The 22,571-nt window shown below is 43.8% G+C and overlaps 1 protein-coding gene across 18 annotated transcripts in view; it reads right to left on the bottom strand.

The window, feature by feature from the left end:
* The window catches only part of Add1 (adducin 1), a 64,809-nt gene extending 45,793 nt beyond the window's left edge, over positions 1 to 19,016 (bottom strand). For all 18 annotated transcript variants that reach the window (XM_055623750.1, XM_055623752.1, XM_055623751.1 and 15 more), the window contains exon 1: positions 18,859 to 19,016. The gene's annotated coding sequence lies outside the window, so the exon portion shown is untranslated. The remainder of the gene's footprint in view (positions 1 to 18,858) is intronic.
* Positions 19,017 to 22,571: the final 3,555 nt, after the last annotated feature.

Below are 22,571 nucleotides of genomic sequence, written 5' to 3'. Positions count from 1 at the left end.
GGCAATGCTATCACAGCTGGGATCAGAGGAAATTCTGGAGGAGACATCTTTCCAACATTATTAGAATTCACATCTTTTGCCTGGGCTCAATCTCCTACACCACAAGAGTAGAGGTTCCAACTCCTAAAGCTCTAGGCTGAACACACACTGCCTCTGTGGAAGCTACTCATAATTCCCCCTCTTCCCTCTCACTTGTTAATTTCTCTCCTTCCTCCTCCATGTTCATCTCACACAATCTCCTAGCAGCACCTGACCCCACACTGCCTTCTTTCTGGCTTTCCTCCCACTTCTCTACCACTCTATGAACTTTCCTTGCTAGCTCCTTTCTACCCAGCATCCTGAGCTCTTGTTCTTCCTTAGCAATACTGTCAGCCCCATCTCTATGTGTCATTCTCTTGGTCTCTATTCTGGCCATCTATCAAAATCACCTAGAGAAACCAGGCAGTGATGATGCATACCAAGCAGTCTGTGAGTTTGAGGCAAGCCTGGTCTAAGAGTGAGTTCCAGAACTGCAGGCTACACAGAGAAACCCTTGTCTTGAAAAAAGAAAAAAAAAAATCAGGCTGGAGAGATGATTCAGAGGTTAAGAGCACTGGCTGTTCTTCCAGAGGTCCTGAGTTCAATTCCAGCAACCACATGGTGACTCACAACCATTTATAATGAAATCTAGTGCCCTCTTCTGGCCTGCAGGCATACACTGAGGCAGAACACTGTATAAATAATAAATAAGTAATCTTTAACAAAAACAAACAAACAAACAAACATCACCTAAAGAAGCCAGGCATGGTGGTGCACGTCTGTGATCCCAGCACTCTGAAGGCTGAGGCAGGAAGATGACTAAGTTCAAAGTCAGCCTGAGATTGGGATACATAGTAAGTCCAAAGACTACACTACAAGAGACTGTTTCAAAAAAGTAAAATATCATGCTTTTAAAATTCAGAAAGATGAGCTGGGCATGCCTTTAATCCCAGCACTCAGAAGGCAGAGGCAGGAGGAATCTCTGTGACTTCGAGGCCACCTTAGTTTACAAAGAGAGTTCCAGGACAGCCAGGGCTATTACACAGAGACATCTTGTCTAAAACAACAAAACAAAACCCAGAAAGATGGGCTGTATGCTGTATAGTCTTATAGCAATTTGACACAAGCTAAAGTCATCTGAGAGGAGAGAACCTCAATTAAGAAAATGCATCAGCCAATAAAACTGAGCTGCAGGTAAGCCAAATGCAGGGCATTTTCTTAATTACTGATTAATGGGGGAAGGCCCAGCCCATTGTGAGTGGTCCTGCCTGGCAGGCTAAGCAAGCCAAGAGGAGCAAGCCAGTAAGCAGCACCCCTCCATGGCCTCTGCATCAGCTCCAGCCTCCAGATTCCTGCCCTGTGTAAGTTCCTATCCTGACTTTCTTCAATGATGAATAATGATATGGAAGTATAAGCCAAATAAACCCTTTCCTCCCCTACTTGTTTTGTCATGGTGTTTCATCATAGCAATAAAAAAAACCCTAAGACAGGCTAGAAAGATGGCTTAGTGGCTAGGAATGCTTGACCAGAGTTCAGATCCCAACATCATCAGAATAAACTATTGGCTAACAAAAGCCTGTGATTCTAGCCATAGCTCTTGATTTTACACACACACACACACACACACACCACACACACACACTGCTTTTAAAATGGAAGGGAGGTGTCAAAAGCCAAAGAGCTTTTTAAAAAAGAAATTAACTAGCCTAAACCCAAGGAATATAAATCTCTGGGAGCAGGGCCCAATTACCAGAACTTTTAAAGTATCACAAAGCCATCCAAGTGTGTTCCAGAACTTAAAAAACAAAACACTGATCTATGTATACCAGTGGACTACTAACCTTTTTTTTTTTTTTTACTATTAACCTTTTAACCATCAATCTAACTCGTGTATGTAATAATAATAATAAACTTAGATGGCCACTCACACCTTACTTATTCAAAACAGAACTCTGCATTTCCCCAGTCTTGTCTCCCCACATTTTATTGTATCATACCTATTTTATGGTATAGTATAGTACCTTTTTTATTTGAGACAGGGTCTGACTATATAGTCCTAGCTGGAAATCACTGTGGAAACCAGACCAGACCAGGCTGGCCTGGAACTCACAGAAACCTGCTTGCCTCTGCCTTCCCAACTCTGAGATTAAAGAATTGGGCTACCAAGCCCAGTCTTTTTAAAAAATGTCTTTTAGATAAGGTCCCTCTCTGTAGCCCAGCCTGGCTGCCTCAACCTCTCCAGTACTCACAAGAATAACAGGGTGTGCCACTGTGTCTGCCTGCTTTCCTTTCTCCCCTATTATGATTGTTTTTGAGATATTCTCACTCTACAGCCAAAGTTTGCACCAAACTCCAGACCTTCCTGCGTCAGATTCCTAAGTACTAGCATTATAAGTATCTGTCACTATACCTCATTCACTTTCTTTAAATTTTTAAAAATTCCAGCCGGGCAGTGGTGGCACACACCTTTAATCCCAGCACTCTGGAGACAGAGGCAGGCAGATCTCTGAGTTTAAGGTCAGCCTGGTCTACAGAGTGAGTTCCAGGACAGCCAGGGCTACACAGAGAAACTGTCTCAAAAAAATTTTTTTTCCCATGAGGAGTTAGAGATATGTGCACATAACTGCAGGTATCCACAGAGGCCAGAGACAGCAGATTTCCTGGAGCTAAACAAAGAGTTTCTCAATCTGTGGGTCACCCTCTTTAGGGATAGGACAACCCTTTCTCAGGGGTCACCTAAGACCATTGTAAAACATTACATTTACATTACAATTCGTAACAGAAGAAAAACTACAGTTATGAAGTAGCAAAAAAAAAAATGTTATGGTTGGGGGTCAGCACAACATGAGGAACTGTATTAAAGGGTCAGAGCATTAGGAAGGTTGAGAACCACTGAGCTAGAATGACAGATGGTTGTGAGCAGCCCATCACGGATGCTGGGAATCAAACTGGGATCTTCTCCAAGGACAATACATGCTCTTAACCAATGAGCCATCTCCCCAGTTCTACACATGCCCTACTTTTCAGACTTTCTTCATGTATGTCCATAAATGTGAAGGAGAGAACAGCTTTCAGAAGTCAGTTCTTTCCTTCTACCATGGGTTTTAAGCACTGGACTCCTCAGTCTGACATCTTTACACACGAGGCCATCTCACCAGTCCTCATTAAGCATCTTTAAAATAGCTGTTTTAAGCTGGGTTGTAATGGTTTAGGGTTGTAATCCCATCATTTGGAAGGCTGACACAGCAGGATGAAGACTTTAAGACCAGACCTAGCAATTTCAAGACACTGTCTCAAAAAACAAAAAATAATAATAATTTAGGGTGGGTTGTTAAATGCTCAGTGATAAAGCAAAACCCTAAATTCAATCTCTAGTAATAGTAGGGGGTAAAGTTAGCTATTAGTAACAGGTCAAAATGCACTATCTCCCTCACTAGAATGCAAGTCCCCACAGGGCAAGAAACGTGTGTGTCTTCCCCTCCCCTCCTGACTTACAGGACATCAACAACAAAGCCTCAATGAGTATACATGAAAGGACAAGTACACTTTCTGGTCTAGGTTCTGAACTGACAATGTCAATCAAATTCTGTTTGGATTGCAGAGGCATCTGATCAAGAGAAAAGTCCATGTTTCAATTCTGTCACTCACAACTTGAGGCACCGGGGACAGATACAGTCATACACTAACCAACAGGTTCCAAATTTCAGTTTACCATCTACAAAGGAATTCCAGACTGCAAGTGGACAATCTGTGTACGAAACTGGGCTTTGTATATCTCTGTAACTGGGTTTTATGTTTCAAAGAGTTACGTCAATCCCTAAAGCCAATACGTCCAACAAAAGCAGCTTTCTCTCTCTCTAGTTGACTAGATTTGGAGACAAGAGCATGTTAAACTCCCTGAGGGAGGGAAATGAGAAAAGGAGATTTCTATGCCTAAGAGGAACCACAACAGAGTATGCAGGGCACTACAGTGAACCCACAAAGACTGCAAAAGACCCAGCTAAATCAGAAAGCAGGGTTGACTACTCACATTAGCATAAAGAAGTCTAAGCAAATTTGATGAGGGACCATTCTGCAGTCTAATTAAACACATTCTCGGAAACAACAGCACTAACCTAAGGTAAGAACGTTGGGGGGGCACAGAGGACTAGAGACACAGCTCAGTAGTAAAATGCCAAGCATGTCCCCAGAACCACATACGATACAAAACACAGGAGATACCTACATATTCCCACCATACATAATGTGCAATTAAGTCAACATATTCGATTCTATATATATGGATGATTTCATAATTACAGAACATAAGTCTCTACCTAGCAGGGTATCAAAGCAGATGCTAAGACTCATGACCAAACCTTCGGCAGAGTGCAGGGAATCTTATGAAAGAAGGGGGAGTTAGGATGACCTGAAAAGGACAGGAGCTCCACAAGGACCAAATATATCAGGGCACAGGAGTCTTCTATGAGACTGTTTCTCCATCCAAGGACCATTTATGGATATAACCTAAAACCCCTGCTCAGATGTAGCCCATGGTAGCTCAGTATCCAAGTGGGTTTCCTAGTAAGGGGAACAAGGACTATTTCTGACATGAACTCAATGGCTGGCTTTTTTACCTCCCCCACCTCCCCCCCCCCCCAAGGAAGGAGCAGCCTTGCTAGGCCACAGAGAAGGACATTGCAGCCAGTCCTGAAGTTACCTGATAAGCTAGGGTCAGATGGAAGAGGAGGAGGACCTCCCCAGTCAGTGGACCTGAAAAGGGGCAGAGAGGAGATAAGGGAGGGAGGATGGGATTGGGAGGGAATGAGGGAGGGGGCTACGGCTGGGATACAAAGTAAATAACCTTAAATAAAAATTATTAAAAAAATAATTACAGAACATAATGAAAACATTACATAATAAAAGTGATCTTAAACCCAAATGAGGTAGCACACGGAAGGCTAAGGCAGAAAGGTTCAAACAGTTCTAGGCCTGCTTATGTTACAGACTAAGATCTTATCTCAAAATCTTTAAATGATCTTTTTTTTATTAGTTACATTTTATTAACTCTGTATCCCAGCTGTATTCCCTCCCCCATTCCCTCCCAAACCCTCCCTCCTTCCTTCATCTCCTCCCTGTCCCTTTCCAAGTCCACTGATTGAGGAGGACCTCCTCCCCTTTCATCTGATCCTGTTTTATCAGGTATCTTCAGGCCTGGCTGCAAAGTCCTCCACTGTGGCCTAGCAGGACTGCTCCTCCCTTGGGGGGTGGGGAGGTCAAAGAGCCAGTCATTGAGTTCCTGTTAGAAATGGTCCCTGTTCCCCTTACTATGGGAAACCAATTGGTTACTGAGCTACCACGGGCTTCTTAAATGATCTTATACTGGATTCGGGAGCAGTGGCACACACACCTGTAATCCCAGCACTCAGGGAGGCAGAGACAAGCAGATCTCTGTAAATTTAAGGCCAGCCTGGTCTACAAAGTAAATCCAGTACAGTCAAGGCTACAGAGAGAAACCTTGTCTCAAATAAAAACAAAAAAGAATCTTATACAGTACTGTTAAAATAGCATATACAAAAGAGTAACACAGAGGCTAGTGAGACATCTCAGTCAGCACAGTGCTTATCAAGCAAGTGTGAGGCCCTGGTTTGGGTGCCTAGCACCCATGGAAAAGCCATGTGTACAGTGTAACCACAGCTCTGGGTGCACAAGGGTGGGTCTCTGGAGCTTGCTGTCTGAATTGGTGAGCTCCAGGTTGAGAGAGAATACCTGTCTCTCAACTAAGGAAGAGATTTGTCATCGACCCCTGCCCTCCACATATGAGTGCAAACACATACTCACACTGGAATTCATACACTCATACACACACATACAAACTACTACAGCCATGGACAGGCAGATATACAACAGTGACAAGAACCAGAACATATACTAAGTGACACAACACTTCTGTCACCCTCTTCTCTGTAACTTCTATCAACTGGGTTATTGCCAGTTGGTCCCAACAACTGTTTTCCAGCTGTAATCTGACATTCTATGGGTAGCCAGTAGTGTGTGAGCAGATAGTCATTAAGTCCTACAACTGCTGGAACGGATGAGACATAAAGCTAGGCATCACCAAGATTCAAATCCTAGGACAAGTGACACACACCTATAATCCCAGCATTTAGGAGGCTGACACGGGACAAATTAAATTTAAAGTCAAACTGGACTACATAAAGAATTCCAAGCAAGCCTGGATTACATGGTGAGAGCCTGCATCAGAACACAAAAGTTCTTGGTTAATACATACGAGAAATATCTCTTGGGCAAGCTCACTATCTGCACCTCAGTTTTTCCATATAAAATGTGGAAAGTGATAAAAATACCTATCTTATGAGACTGTTGAAGACCGAACATGAAATTTGCAACATACTATTACTGTATTAGCAATAAATTCTGTTCATGGGCCATCATGACAAAGACAACAGATATCTCAAACTTCTTCCTTTGGTCAGAGAGAACCACTTCTTGTCCTATGTATTAACTTAGCTCTAGACTTCCATCAAAAGAAGCCCCTAAATGAGCTCCATCTAATCACACCTGAAAACTCCACAGTTTAAGCAGTCAATAAACACACAAAGCACTTTCCAATAGGGTAACACAGCAAATAAAGATCACTGAAAGTGTGGCCACTCTTGAAAATCCCAGCTCATGAGATTTGCCTTTAACAGCAGCTCAAGAGCTGCTAAAAATGAAGCAGCAGCAGCACATTTAAAAGGCTAAGCCCGATGCTGGAAACATCTGTTACAGAAGAATGTTCCAGAACAGAGAATGGGCTGGGGTTAAGTAGAAGTCACTTTCTTTTGGCTAGCTCATGCTGAGAAGGAATCAAGCAGTATAACCCGTTTCCCTGCTTGGTAGACTTGGTAGACTATTAATAAAGGTGATAGCCAATCTTCCTTATCAGCTTGACTGGGTTTCAAGTCACCGGTACACCAGTATCTGATGGCATTTGCAGAGGTTTAAGTTACAAGGCCCTAGGTTCAATCTTTCTTCTCTCTTTTTTTTTTTTTTCTATTTTTTTGAGATCTTGATATATTTATTCCTATATATTTGAAAATAATTAACACAAGGCACTGGGTTCACTCCCCAGTACAAAGAAAGAAAGAGAGAGAGAGAAAGAGAGAGAGAGAAAGAGGGAGGAAGGGAGGGAGGGAGGGAGGACAGATGTAGTGACATATACTTTTAATCCCAGAAATCAGGAGGCAGAGGCAGGCAGATCTTTAAATTCAAGGATAGCCTGATCTATATAAATCAAGTTCTGAACCAGGCAAGGATGCACAGTAAGACCCTGTCAAGAAAGACAGAGAAAAAGAGGCAGACATGGATACCTCCTTTTGAGTTCTTGGCCATGGAGGCCCCAGAGACCCTAAAAACAACACGCCTACTGTCACTGCTCTTGGTTGCCCACCACAACTAGATGGTAAGACCCTCTTCCTGGAGACACACTTCGGTTACAAGATATAAAGAAATCAAGCTGGAGAACACCCGAAACCTTCCCTGCTGACTACCTTTCATGGTGCCAGAAGATGCTATATAGGCTGTTGGAGAAGAAAGACATCAACGGCATCCCTTCAACCAACGCTGCACGCTACAATACCAACCTGCCAGTAAGGTGTACCCACTGGTAGAACATTGTGGCATGAAGGCTATGGGGATACCCAACTGCTTTTGGATTTGCGGCCTGATCCACTATAAAATTATCCCAAAGCACAGAGGTTGAGAAAACAGGTCCCAGGGAGGAAACTACTGCTGTTGTTAAACATGCTGTCAAACTGCCTTTTAAATATTTATGTTTATATGCACGTACTTACAGCTGCCCTCTACCTCAGCCAGAAAAGCTTTTCTCTGCAGTGGTCAGCAGTTCATACAAGGACTCATTACTGGTCCAGGTACTAAGGTGTCTACTGAGTGGGTGCTCAGCCCTAAGCAGGACATCTATTATCAGCTCCACCACCACCACTACCACCCTGGCCCCAAAGCTCAGGGAACACTGCAAAAGGGCAGAAAGAATATGACAACCAGGACATGGAGAAGTGCTCCAAAATGCTGTCACTGGGACGTGGCATGGCCACTGTACCCATGAATTCACTGCAGCTGTGATATCCTCCATGAGATCAAGTCAAGATCAGTCAACATTCAAACCAGCAGCATGAACTGGACTCCACAGGTTATTACAAAAATATGAAATGAAATGAAATGAAATGAAATGAAATGAAATGAAATGAAATGAAATGAAATGAAATGAAATGAAATGAAGAGGAGTAGGGAACATAGTGGGGGTGCTTAGGGAGAGTGGGAGAAAGGAATCTGAGGTTTCTTAAAGGAGTGAGAGAAGAAACTGGGAGTGCCTATGATCAAGATGTATTGCTTACGTGTATGAATCTGTCAAAGAATATACTTTTAAAATCAAAAAGAGCCAGGTGTAGTGACACATGCCTTTAATCTCAGCATGCATGATACCAAGGCAGGTAGATCTGAGTTACAAGCTAGCCTGAACATTCCATGCCGGTCAAAGTTATAGAGTAAATCTCTGTCTTAAATAAAATTAAAGGGGAGAAAAAAAAAAAAAAAAAAAAAAAAAAAGCAAGACTACACAGAGAAACTCTGTCTCAAAAAACAGAAAACAAAACAACACACACCTTTTAGCCCCGCATGCTCTGGAGGCAAGATCTTTGTGAGTTCAAGGTCAGCCTGGTCTAGAGTCCAGGACAGCCAGGGCTACCGAGAGAAACCCTGTCTGGGGCAGGGAGACAAAAAACAGAAAACAAAAACAAAACTGGGTGTAGTGGTGTGAGCCTTTAATCCAAGTGCTCTTTGGGAGGCAAGTATTTCACTTCATTTTAGGCCAGCCTGGTCTACAGAGCAAGTTCCAGGACAGCTGGGGCTACATACTGAAACTCTGGTTGGTTGGTTGGCTGGTTGGTTGGTTGGTTGGTTGGTTGGTTGGTTGGTTACTAATACAGCCACTACCCCAGACTATCATCTATAATTTCATTTTTCCAATAAGCAAATAATTTAACATTTTGCTCGTTTACCTCAGGAAAATGGTCTTCTCCTTTGTCACTGTGGTGGAGATTAAACCTGGGCCCTCACACATGTGGGAAAGCACCTACTCACTCAGCCTTACCTACAATCCTTTTTGTACTTTTGCTGAAACAGGTTCTCACCAATTTGCCCATCCTAGCTTTAAACTCCCCCCTCTGTAGTCCAGACAGGTTTTAAATTTTAATCTTCCTGCCGCTGTGTCAGAGTAGCTGCGATTACAGCCTACACCACCAGACGCAACTTCTGTACATCTTTTCCATAGTGAGCTCTTCTGCTTTTAAAAGGAAGGTTACTATGCCAGCAAGATGGCTCAAGCACCTGCCACGAAAGCCTGGTGACCGGAGTTTGATACTCCAAACCCACGCAAAGATAGGAGAGACTAAACCCCACAAAGATGCCCTCTGACCTCCGCAAGTACATAATAACAGTATGTTTTGTAGCACTTGTTTTTACGCTCTACTTTATTTGGGGTTCCACAAAGCCTCTCCCTTCCAACCCCTCAACCCAAGGTATGAGAAAGAAGATTAGTGGGGAGAGGAGCCACAGACCCCTTTACTTATCCTGGCTATTTAGGATTGATGGTTTGTTTTTTATTCTTTTGGCGGGGGGTGGGAGGGGGCGGCCTATACCAATCTCCATCAACAGCAAACACACACACACAGTCTCCTCTAAGCCATTGTGCCCCGAAGCATTTCTCTCTGTCTGTTCCAAACCTTCACACAGTCCGTGTCTGGTCTCTCTGAATTGCCACTCACCATACACTGACACCACACGCCATATCTTCTCTTTCTGGGCTCTCTTATTTATAGCCTCAGAGTCCCAGACCATCTCTCCATGCCTTATGACGCAGACCATTAACAGCTGTCAAAGGCCATTTCCCACATAAGACAAACTGAAGCCCAAACTGAAATTCCACACTTGGGATTAAAACGAAAATATATTTACATAATATAACTGAGTTTTTAAAGAAACCAAAACTGTCATTACAATGTTTTTAAAAGCAGAATTTTTCCACACATGTAATCCCATCACTGAGGAGGCTGTAGCAGGAGAATGGTTAAACTGAGGTTAGACTGGGTAACCTAATGAGTTTCAAGCCAATGTGAACCACATAGTAAGAGGCTGTCAAAACAAAGAAACTAAAAAGAAATTTGCCACTCCTTCATAGGCACAAATTAAATAAAGTGCTCTGCCAAAGAAAGCTTTAAGGTATTATTTCTGATGAACATTTTATCTGCTTTTTGGAGCGTTTCTGATTTTAAACCTTCCCCTTTAATCCACAGATTTATTTTGATGAATAAATGCCCATGATCCCTTCTTCCCAGGATGTGGATTGGCCTCTTCTCTCCCCTCCAGGGTCCCATGAAGCACATGACCTTGTACCACCTGCAGTGTGCCCTTACCTGCTTCATCATCTAAAACAGTCAAACCTTGGAAAGCTTCTCATCTTTTGTGCCCGGTTTCTTCATTTGCAATAAACATAGCCCCATTCCAAGACTGTTGGGACTATTAGAAATAGCTGTAAGCTGGGTGCTGTGGCGCATGCCTATAATCCTAGCACTCGAGGTCAGACTGGTCTACAAAGTCCAGTACAGCCAGGAGTACACAGAGAAACACTGTCTCAAAAAAACAAAAACAAAAAAAAAAGAAAGAAAGAAGATAAAAGAAAAAGCATTGTGGCTGAGCACCTTAGCTCATGCCTACAACAACAGGGAAGGAGGAGGACTGGGAGTTCAAGAACAGCCTGGGCTACAAACTGAAACCATGTTCCAAAATCAGAGACAGACTGGTACCCACAGAGGCTTCCTTCTCTTTCCTCAAGTGATGTTTGACTCTGTCTTAGGACTATACCAACAAGAAGGTCATCACCAGATGAACCAGAACTGGTGAATCATCATCCTTCACTCCTTCAACAGCAACAGCACTCCCAGACATTTGTCAAAAATATAGTCTTGGGTCCACGTCTAGGCCTATTCCTTAGCACAGGCCTAGAGGATTCCCTTGCAAGTTAGCTGCTCTGGAGAGGAAGCCAACCCAGACGCCATCTGCCCTCAAGACATACTTCTAGGGTGTGGCCCACTTCAAACTGCCTCTGCCCTGCCCTGTCCTGTCTTGGGGCTCTATAAGCCAAAATAAATCATGTCTTTAAAGTGAAAAAGTAGTAACAACAAGAAGAGTAATAAGTATAAAATACATAGCAGTGTCTGGTGTATAAAGTGCATGTAAGTGTTTTCATCATTCTAGCACTGATAGAAACATAACAGTAGCATGCTAAATTTTTCATTTGTGGTAGAGCCCTTGGGTTCAGTTCCGAGCACCAAACACCATTCTTAAAACCAGATGTGGTAGTACACAGCTGTAATCCCAGCACTCTAAAGGTGAAGGCAGGAAGATCAGAAGTTCAAGGTCATGCTTGACTACCTTGCAAATTTGAGGTCAACCTAAGCAATGTGAAAGAATCTTCAAAATATTTTAAGTTGTTATTGCTGTTTTAAGCTGTTTGTGGGGAGACAGTGTTAGGGACTGAACCCAAGACTTTCCACACGCTAGGTAAGCACCCTACCACTGAGCTACATGCCCAGCCCTTAGAAATAATATCCTAGTACATTTTCATGCTATTTCTCCTTTTTGTATTTTACGGTAAACTGCTGTATTTTCTCTCAGTCAACACATGTAGTACCAAAATTTCCTAAAATTCTCACTTAAACTCAATCCCTAAATGAACAGCGTTCAAGGGTGTGGTTTGAAAAAAAAAAACAATGGGTGAGGCAACTAGAGATAAGCCATTTATCAGTAAAGGAACAAATTTAAGTGAACTCTAATGCACTTTAGCTTGTTTATATTTCCAAAATCTGTCTGTCATCACTGGTACAGAAAAGAATCTGGCTTGGGATTCTGTCGAAATTCCATTACTGTTGAGGGAGGGAAAAGAACATGATCAAAATAAATGGAAAAAATTAAACAAAAAATGTTTTTAAAAGTCAATTTAATTTTTTTAATTCCATTACCATCCCAATGCTGATTTAAAAATGTGTTGGATTCATGTCTAATGTATAGATTCTGATCACAGTTCACCTATGTTTTAGTTACTTTGAATTGCTGTAATAAAACAACATAACCAAGGCAAATTATACAAGAAAGCATTAATTGGGATTATGATTTTGGAGGGATAGAGTCTATTATGGTAGAGCAAAGTATGGCAGCAAAAGGCAGGTTCACATCTCCAGCAAGTAGAAGCCAAAGAGCACAGGTATGCTGAGAGGCTTCGGAAACCTCAGGCCCATCCCACTAACACACCTCCTCCAACAGGGACACACCTACTCCTTCCCAAACAAGCACCAACTGAGAATCAAATACTCAATATACGAGTTATAGGGGCCATTTTCATTGAAAACACAACCTACAAGTTACATAACCTTGGGCTCATCTCTACATGCCTGTATTTCTTCACTTGTAAAATGAGAACAGTGTCATTATGTGAACTGGATAAGTGACATAAGTGTCAAAGACAGAAATACAAGGGTACTGAAGTGCCTGCCCTGCACGTGTGCTCTAGAACTCATGTGAAAGCCAGGCTCAGTGGTGCTGACCTGGAACTAGAGCACTGAGTGGAGGCAAAGACAGCAAACACTATGGGCCCACTGGCAACCTAGGCTACCCAAAACCAGGCAGCCAAACCAGTCAAGTTCTACACCCTGCCTTAGAAAAAATAAACAGCAATAAAGGGAGACTATTATCACCGAAAGTATACCCCCAAATACAGTTGCATGTATACATATATAGACATAAGTAAATTAGTTTACACACAAGGATATCTTGTCTCTTCCCATTTACTGTATCTGAAAAAAAAAAAATGCTTAATGCTTAGTAGCATTTCTATTTCTGTTTAACAACTTCAAGGCATTCACCTCACAGATATACTCAGCAGTGCCATACTGAGAAATACTTGTTTCCGGGTTTTTTTTTTTTTTTCTGTCATAAATAGTGCTCCAGCTAAGAACCGTAGTGTGTGCCTTTAATCACAGCAGTCAGTAAGCAGAAGCAGGACAATCTCTGATTTAGAAGCCAGCCACTGCTACACAGTGAGACCCGTTCTAAAACAAACCAAACCAAAACAGCACTCCCACTAACTTCTTATTCCCCGTCTTCTGTTGGGGGGGGGGGGTGTCTGTTGTTTTGGTTTAGTTTAGTTTTGTTGTTTGGTTGACTGGTTTTGGTTTTTTTGAGACAGGCAGCCCTGCCGTCCTGGAACTCAAGCTGTAGAACAAGGTAACCTTGGAACTCATAGCTCTCCTGGCTCTGCCTCCCACACTAAAATCCTTCATCTTTTTTTTTAAAAAACTTATTTTTCTTTTATGTCTTGTTTTGCCTGCATATATGTGTGAGGAAGTTGGAACTGGAAGTTACAGAGTTGTGAGCTGCCCAGATGTAGGTGCTGGGAAGTGAACCTGGATCCTCTGGAAGAGCCATCTCTCCGGTCCCCTCAGGTTAATCTTTTAAAGATGACTTCTGTTTTTGAGACAGTCTGACAATTAGCACTGGCTGGCCAGGAACTTACAGTGCAGACAAGGCTGGCTTCAAGAGATCTGTTTGCCTCTGTCTCCCAAAAAAACAAATGTGCCACCACACCTGACCTACGGTTCTTTTTTTTTTAATTTATTTATGTGAGAGAGAGAGAGAGAGTGTGTGTGTGTGTGTGTGTGTGTGTGTATAAAATGTGTACAAATGCCTAAGGAGGCCAAAAACACAGTGCAGTAACTCCCGCAACTAGATTTAATGTGATCCACCCATTGTCTTGAGTAGTTTTATGTCAATTTGATACAGACTAGAGTCTTTTGGGGAAAAGAAGCCTGAATTAAGAAAGCCTGTGGGCAAGCCTGTGGGAGCTTTCTTGGTAGAGGATTGCTGTGGGAAAGTGCATCAGTTTTGACCTCAAGGTTCCTGCCCTGGCCTTTTAATGGACTGTGAAGTGAAGGTGTAAGCAAAATAAACCTTTTCCTCTCCAAGCTGCTTAGAGGCATGGCGTTTTATCATAGCACTAGAAACTCTAAGACATGCAATGCAGGTGCCAGGAACCCAAATTGGGTCTTCTATACAAGCAAGCAAGCGCTCTTAGCTGCCAAGTCATCACCTCCGCAGCCCAAGAACCCATATTAGCATTTTTTCCTTAGATTTATTTATTTTATGTGAATGTTTTGCCTGCATGTATGCATGTGTATTACACATATGCCTGGTGCCTGGGGAGGTTCAGAAGAGGGCTCTGCATCCTCTGGAACAGGAGTTAGTTATATTGTTTTGAGCCACCATGTGGATAATGGAACCTGATGCTAGATCCTCTGCAAGAACAGTTAAGTGTTTTTCTTAACCACTGAGACACCTCTCCTGCCCCAGTATTTTTTTTAAAAACACAAGATGGCTGGCCTACATACTCTAGTCCTATGTTCAAAATGTAGTTTTTCCCATCTAAAATGCACAGATTCACATAAAGCCAGATCTGAACATGTCCAACATTTTTAAGGTAGCAACTATCAGTAACAATGTGTATGGGTTTTTGTTTCTCTTCAGACCTGAGGGGAACAAGTTATCAATACATTCCACGTTGCTCATATCAACTGTTTTAAACTGTACTTCTGAAAAAATAAAGATCAAAGGCAACTGAACTCAACCTGTTTCCTTTTACTCTTCCCACGTTTCCTAATTGTGGAAGGTCAGAACAAACATTAACTATTAAACAGTTCTGTTAAAGTTTAAAATCATGCTAAATTCCTATTTTAAGAAACATGATTCTGAACAAACTCAAAGGGCATTGGAATATTTAATCTGTTAAGTAACATCTTATTTAAGATTCAGTTATTACTGTAGTTGTTGATTTGTTTCATTTTTGCTGAGAAAAAGATACTATATAGTCCAAGCTGGCCTCAAACTCAATACACAGCTAAGGATGGCCTGATCCTCTTGCCTTCACTTCCTAGGTACTTGGATTACAAATGTGTGCCACCAAACCCAGTTTATACGGTGCCAAAGATTGAACCCAGAGTTTCATGCATGCTGGGCGAGCACTCTATCAACTAAGGCACAACTCAAGTCCTCTTGGCCTGCTTTTTTTGGCCTTAGTGAGTTTCAGTTCAAATGATAAAAATGGTACAGCGAGGAGCAACCCAAATCCTCAGACTATAGTTTGTAAACACAGTTTAAGTGTTCCAAGATGCACTGCATCAAAAATTTCTGACTTCGGGATGGACTATTTGCACACATTATATGCCAGAAATGGGATGACGCAGTATAAACAATACACCTTATGAACACAGCCTGTATGTAACTGTGCATTTTTCCATTTCGGTGCTTGTTTCAGATCAAACCCAGGATATCATATATGCCACACCAGTGCTCTACTAGTGAGTTAACTAACCCCCCGGCCCTACACAGTATTTTAAATGATTTTGTACAGGAAACAAAGTTTGTGTATCACATCTGAAGGGGCTGAAAGGCTCTTTTTAGACTACAGGCCTGCACTTCTGACAACCGATCACATCAGTGTCACACTGAGACTCCAAAACCCAGGGCTGGTTCAGTGGGTAGAAGAACTTTTTGCTCTTACAGAAGACCAAGGTACGGCTCCCAGCACCCACATGTCGGCTCACAAACACCTTTAACTCCAGTTTCAGGGGATCTGACCCCATCTTCTGACATGTTCCAGCACCAGACATCTATGTTGGTACATAGACATACATGCAAGCAAAACACTTACATACATAAAATTAAAAAAAAACTTTTAACTCCAAAATCCATGTTTTGAACTTTAGAGCCCTAAGGGTTTCAGATTTTTGATTAGGGATGCCCAGCCTGAATTTTTCATTAAAATAGCAGTTCACAGTCCCAATACTGAAATTTTTGACATTTACAGTCAGATGACAAGTAGCTGCTGTTAGAAAACAATGGGAAGGCAGGGATGTAACCCAGTTGGCAGAGTGCCTGCCTAATATGCACAGTGTCCTGGGCTCGACCCCCCACCACCACCACCGTAAGCCCAGACTCCCAGGGGCGCGGGCAGGAGACAGGGTCATCACCTAAAATTTGGGGCTGGAAAGAAACAGCTCAACAATCAAGAACACTAGTTAATGTCTTATAAAACTCTAGGTACTTTTGATTTCCTGGGGCTGGCTAGGGCTCAGCAGTTTGCATACAAGTACTACTCTTCCAGAAAAATCTGAGTGCAATTCCCAGCACGCACAAGCCAGCTTTCAACCTTCCACCACTCCTGTTCGGGGCACTTGACATCTTTTCTGTCTTTCACCATCACCAGGCATGCAAATAGTCCACAGACACCCTGCAGCCAAAACACTCATAAAACGAAAGTTTTTAATTAAATACTTTTTAAAGTTTAAGGCTAGCCTTCTCTACATAGCAAATTCAAGGCCACCTTGGACCACAGTAGACTGAAGAAAGGAAGGAAGGAAGGAAGGAAGGAAGGAAGGAAGGAAGGAAGGAAGGAAGGAAGGAAGGAAGGAAGGAAGAAGCAGCAAAACAGAACTCAGGAGGCAGAGGCAGGAGGAAAGCTGTGAGTTCAAGGCAAGCCTAGTCTACATAGCGAGTTCCAGGACAGCTGGGGCTCTGTAGAGAGACCTTGTCTTTAAAAAAAAAAAAAAAGGAGGGGGCAGTTTCATATGTAATCACTTATATGTATGTAGTTTATTCAACATTAATACGCATATACAGAACAAACTTAATTCCTTTTGTGGAATTTCTAGTCTTTCTACATGTTTAAAAGTACACAATGCATATTAAAGTAGAATTAATATATTTTACAGATACCCAGCTATCAATTGTTGAAACTGAATGAGTAAATAGTGACTTGTTTAATGCTACTCTCTCAAATGTGAATGTGTGTATATGGAAGAGCTCATTCAACATAAGAGAGAAGGAAAAAGAGATCAATCCATAAGTATCATATAGCAAAAATGCCTGGGGACCTGTCTTAGTTAGGGCTTCTACTGCTGTGATAAAACAAAGAATCAACTTGGGGAGGAAACGATTTCATCTTAAAGCTTATAGTTCATTATCCAGGGAATGTTAGAGCAGGAACTCTGGAGGAAAAGAGCTGATGGCTGCAGAGGACGTGGAGGAGAGCTGCTTACTGGCCTGCTCTCTTAAAAGCACCCACACCACCTGTCAGTCGATGGCATCACCTACACATCGAGCTCCCACATCAATCATCAATCAACAAGATGCACCACAGGCTTGGCCACTGGTGGGACACTTTCTCAATTGAGGTTTCTTGTTCTCAAATAACTCTAGCCTGTGTCAAACTGACATTAAACCTAGCCAGTAAAGCACCTTTTGAAGCGTTTCAGTACTTAATTTCCTGAATCAATACGACTATATGAAACAAATAGTTTTTGGGTTTGTGTCTGTACGTGTAAAATCAACAAAACTAAGTATTAGATAATACCAAGGGTTAAGTGAAAAATCTGAATAGTTTGTATAAAGCAGACCTTAGAAAGAAAGCTACCTCCAGTTTGCTGAGTAAAGTTTAGATTCGCTTCAATTACTCTCACTAACCTACACACTTTTGTAAACTAACAACCCACACTACCTGCACAACTGTACACCACATGTACACCCTGAAGAGCAGTTTTGAATGTCAAAACCATTCACTTCCTCAAAGAACAATTTTACTAGCAGGGTGTGGCATCAATCCTCCCAGTAATTCTAGAACTAAGGGGGCAGACCACACTCAACAAACACACAACTTTACCCATACTCAGAATTCAAGGAGCACATCAGAATTTTAGAATTAAAACATGATTCATGCATCACTAGCTTTAATTAAGGACTCAATTTTTGGAATCCCACCTTCATAACATTCCCCCACCCCCACCCTCGACCCGAAATGTCCTTTCCTCTCTAGAGCCTGTTGAATCTACTCACGAACTCCCCAGCTGGTTTTTCACCCGTTTTACAAAGGAGACACAGCCGATCTGTCAGCATTCTAGTTCCCATCTCGATTAAGATTTCAATCCACTTTTGACAAACACAAAAATCTCTCTGTAATAACTGGGCACTAATGCATACAGCTATGAGCTCTGTTCTTGGTCTTTGGAGATTAACAATTTTAGGCCTAAAACCATACGGTCAAAACAACAGCAGTTTCAGATGAGCCAAAATATTTATTTCAAGACAGCTGTGCATAAAACAAACGCAAATCACCTGCCAAATACCTTGAACCAGGAACCTTAGTGTTTTAGGGAGAGGTCTAAACGAAAAAAAACAGAGAGGAAAAGCCAGCCGCATCTCCAGGAAGTTCCACGACCACCTCATTACCACCATCCGTGGACAGAGGGGGCTTTCTGGCTTCGGGCTGAAGGTGTCATTTTTATAAAGAGCCGACGAACGGGACGCGGATGCGCCTTTCCACAATCTCTGCAGTGACCAGCGCACGGGGCCACCACTAGCACAATGCTGACCCGGGAAGACCCCGAGGCCCGCCAGCCAGCTCAGAACCGAGAGGCCACTTCCAAAGAGAAGCCCGTGACCGTCGGGGCCATCCTGGGAAGCGACGACACAGTGTCCTCGCCCCCGCACTCGGCGGCAAGCGCCGAGACCCCGGGCGCAGCAGGGACCGCGCCGCGCCCTCCTCGGCGCAGCGGAGGCGCCCCAGAGGCCCCGGGCCCTGCCCTGCCGAACCCTGCCATGCCCTACCCGCCCAGCACCGCCGCCGCGGCCCTACGCCCGCCGCAGGCCCGGGGACCTCGCCGCGCCCGCGGGCCTCACCTCCGCGGAGAATCAGGGGGCAGCGCGCAGCTTCCCGGGTCCGAGTGCGGCCGCCGCCTCGCCTGCAGCTCGCGCTGGGCTCCGCCCCCTGGCTGTCGCTCACCCCAGCCTCCTGCCGCAGCCCTCGGCCTCTCCCGCCCTCAGCCCTCAACCCTCCAGCTCGCCCCCGCCGCCCAGCTGGGTGCGGCCTGCGGCGCCGCGGTCCAACAACGTGCAGCTCCATTGGTCCGGACGCCCCGCCGCCCTCCAGCATTGCTCTCGATTATTGGTCAATCTTGAGCAAGGGGCAGGGCCGGGGAAGGGCGGGTCCTGGGAGGTGGACAGAGGGGTGGTTTCTCTGGCCTCCGGCAGAAGGCCCGGACAGAGCGGGCCCAACGGTTGCTTTGGCTGCCTAAGCCGGCGGGCGGCCGCACCTGCTGGCAGCAGCCTCTGCTTCTCCCTCTGAGACTGTCAGACCGGGCCTTCGTGCACCCCCACAGCAAACGGACCTGCTCTTGGTGCGCTGCAGGCGAGAAGGTCCTTAGGCAGTTTGGCGACTGAGCTGTCAATATGGGTGGAGTCAGGACTGCGAAGTCTGTGTGCTCTGATAAGGCTCCACAGGCAGGAAGGGCCCGACGGATGGGAGTGGATTAACAAACACGGAGGCCTCTTCAGAGTTGGGGAACAGGGCTAAGGGAGGCCTTGGCAGAACCAGTCCACCTGGCAGCGGCCTGGAAACTAGTCTAAAGGACTAGACCATCACTGTCTCTCCTTGTCTCGTCAGCTTCGTAAAAGATGCAAGGGAAACAAAGGGACCCCGCTTCTTGTTTCCTTCATACTATTGAAGGTTGAAGCTTAGAGCCTGGCAAGAGGCAGAACAGGTTCGGGCCTCTCCTCACAGCAGGAGCTGTGACTTTGCCGCCAGAAGGGTCAAGGAGATTGTGTCTTCCTGTCAGTAGCCGCTGTTCTAGGAACATTTCCCCTACAGGTTGACCGTTCTCAGATGACTTTTCTGACAAAGCCCCAATTCTCTTCCATCACTTCGGTTTCCTCAGCACCCAGCAACAAGTCTGACGCATAAGAGATGTCAGTTAGGGCTCGCCGAAGGGAAAGAGGGAAGGAGAGAGGAGTGAATGATTGAAACATGCTGATCCATGTAGGTATAAAAATGAAACATAAATCAGACATGTAAAGGTGAAAATTTTTCCCGCACAGCGGGAAAATACTGGGAAAGACTGAACAGCATACCAAACCATAGGACAACTTCATAGGCCTAATAAATGTGCCACTGGAGTCCCAGATAATGCAGGTGGGGGCTGGAAGGTCAGAAATATTTGAAGATTCAAACTCAGAAGTTCAAGGCGCTCAAGCAGGGGAGCAGGTAAGGGAGCTTGTTGTTCAAGCATGAGGACCTGAGTTTGAATCCCCATCACTCATGTTAAAAGCCGGGTATGAGCATGCACCCCTGTAACCCTGCAATTGAGGGCAGAGACAGGGGGATTACTGGGCCTTGCTGGCTGCCAGACTAGCCGTAGGTTCAGTGAGAGACCCTGTCTCAAGGGAATATAGGCAGAGAGTAATAGAGAAAAACACCGAGTGTCCTGCCCTTGTCTCTGCACATTTGCACACATACATGCATATATTCCATATACATTCATCAGATTCATATACACACAAAAGAGGAAAAGGAAAAGGTTAAATAACTTCTAAATGCTACTGAGCCCTGAAGTGGGTTCAACTAGATCCAGAGGTACTGACCCAGACCACCTATCACTCACTACCATCCTTTCCTATTCCATAAAAATGTGTACTACTGAGGATTCTGCATGTCACAATATCATGGGGTATTCTCCAGAGAATGGAGAACTGCACAATAGTCTGTAATGACCAGCTGGCAACTACCCTGGGTGCTCGGGATCCCATGTAGCACTGAGCCTCTCTTGGGGTGCTTTAAAGCAAAAAAAAAAAAAAAAAAAAAAAAAACAATGCCCTGGGTTGACATACTGCAGTTAACAACAGTTAGAAGCAGAACTACAGAAGCCAAAAAGCAAGGTTAGTACATTTAGAGACTTTACACAGTTTGATGGATTAGGTCTGTTTGTTTGTTTGTTTTGGCAGGTGGTGTTGTCTACTTGCTGAGTTTAAAAGCCTGCATAGAACTTCTATTATGGAGTTAATTGTGCTAAGGTCTTGGGACCTACTAAGGTCTGGGGCACTGTTACAACAATGACAGTGGAAGAAAAGGAAGCTTACCTTGGTGTGTTGGTGTGAGCTGAAGTGAGTCTAGCACTGCTGTGTCCCCACTCAGCAATTGTACTGAAATACAGTGGCGAGGAGATAGTATCCCAGTAGCAAAGTTTCAAGTAGTGAACTTGTCCATTCCCATGGTGTGGAAAAGAATGTGGCTTGGACTCAGGGGCAATAGTAAATGGCTTGGCTAAATGATCAGAAGATTATCTAGAAGTTAGAAGATGGATTTGTCTGAGGAAGAGGCACGTGGACGGGCTTACAGGAGTTGGCACAAAGGATAAAGATCTTTGTTTTGAGACAGGGTCTCACTATATAGCTCTGACTGTCCTGGAACTCACTATGTAGACCACACTATTCTTGAACTCACAGAGATCTGCCTGCCTTTGCCTCCCAAGTGCTGGGATTAAAGGCATGCACCACCATGCCCTACTGGACCAGATGAAGATCTGTGTATTACAGGTTGACCACTATGTATATGGTGGGAGCTCTTGAAGGTCAGAAGGCAGCCTTGGATCTCCTAGAACTGGAGTTAAACATAGTTGTGAGCCACCATGTGGGTTCTGGGAACTAGACCTGGGTCCTCTGCAAATGCATCAAGTGCATGTAACCCCTGAGCCATCTCTCCAACCCCAAAGATTGACTTTTATTGTTTTCATGTTTGTGCATATGTTTGTATCCATTTGTCAGATCGTCTAGAGCTGGAGTTAAGGTAGTTATGAGCCACCCAACATAGGTGCTGGAAAAAGAACTCAGGTCCTCTGGAAGCACAGCAAGAGCTCTTAACTGTTGAGCCATCTCTCCAGGCCTGTAATTTCCTCCTTTTAACAGAGGCTGACTTAGCTATAGATACTACCAGATTTCCAACTGTAAGCATTAAAAACTGTAACTGAACGCCTTGGCAAACCAACCAGCCCTTGGGACAAAGTGGGTCCACTGGAGTCCTTCTGTCTTAGAAGGCAAGGCTGACAAGGAGTACTACATATTTGGGTATGAGTTTGCCCATCCTTCCTACATTACTTTAGCAAGTGTTATGATTCAAAAGTTTACAAAAATGGGGGCTAGAGAGATGCTTCCGCAGTTAAGAGAACATACTGTCCATGCAGAGAATTACAATTTGTTTCCTAGCAGACCTGTCAGACAGTTTAGAACTTCCTATAAGTCCAGCAGCAGGAAATCCAACACACTCATCTGGACTCCATGGGTGCCTTCACTCAAATGTGCACAAACCCACATGGCAGACATACACCTATACACTTATTTTTAAAAATAAAGTAATTCTTACTGGGTGTGGTAGCAAACACTTTCAATCCCAGCACTCTGGAGGCAGAGGCAAGCAACATCTATCTGAGTCTGAGGCCACCCTGGTTTGCATTAAAAAAAAAAAAAAGAAAAGAAAAAGAAAGAAAGAAAGAAAGAAAGAAAGAAAGAAAGAAAGAAAGAAAGAAGGAAAGAAACTTGAATATTAAAATAAATCTTTGAGCTGG

This window comes from Psammomys obesus, unplaced genomic scaffold (assembly GCF_907164565.1).
Source record: "Psammomys obesus unplaced genomic scaffold, mPsaObe1.curated_primary_1811, whole genome shotgun sequence".
NCBI lineage: Eukaryota > Metazoa > Chordata > Mammalia > Rodentia > Muridae > Psammomys > Psammomys obesus.
The sequence above is the reverse complement of the archived record's forward strand: the minus strand, read 5'-3'. Positions and strand labels throughout refer to the sequence as shown.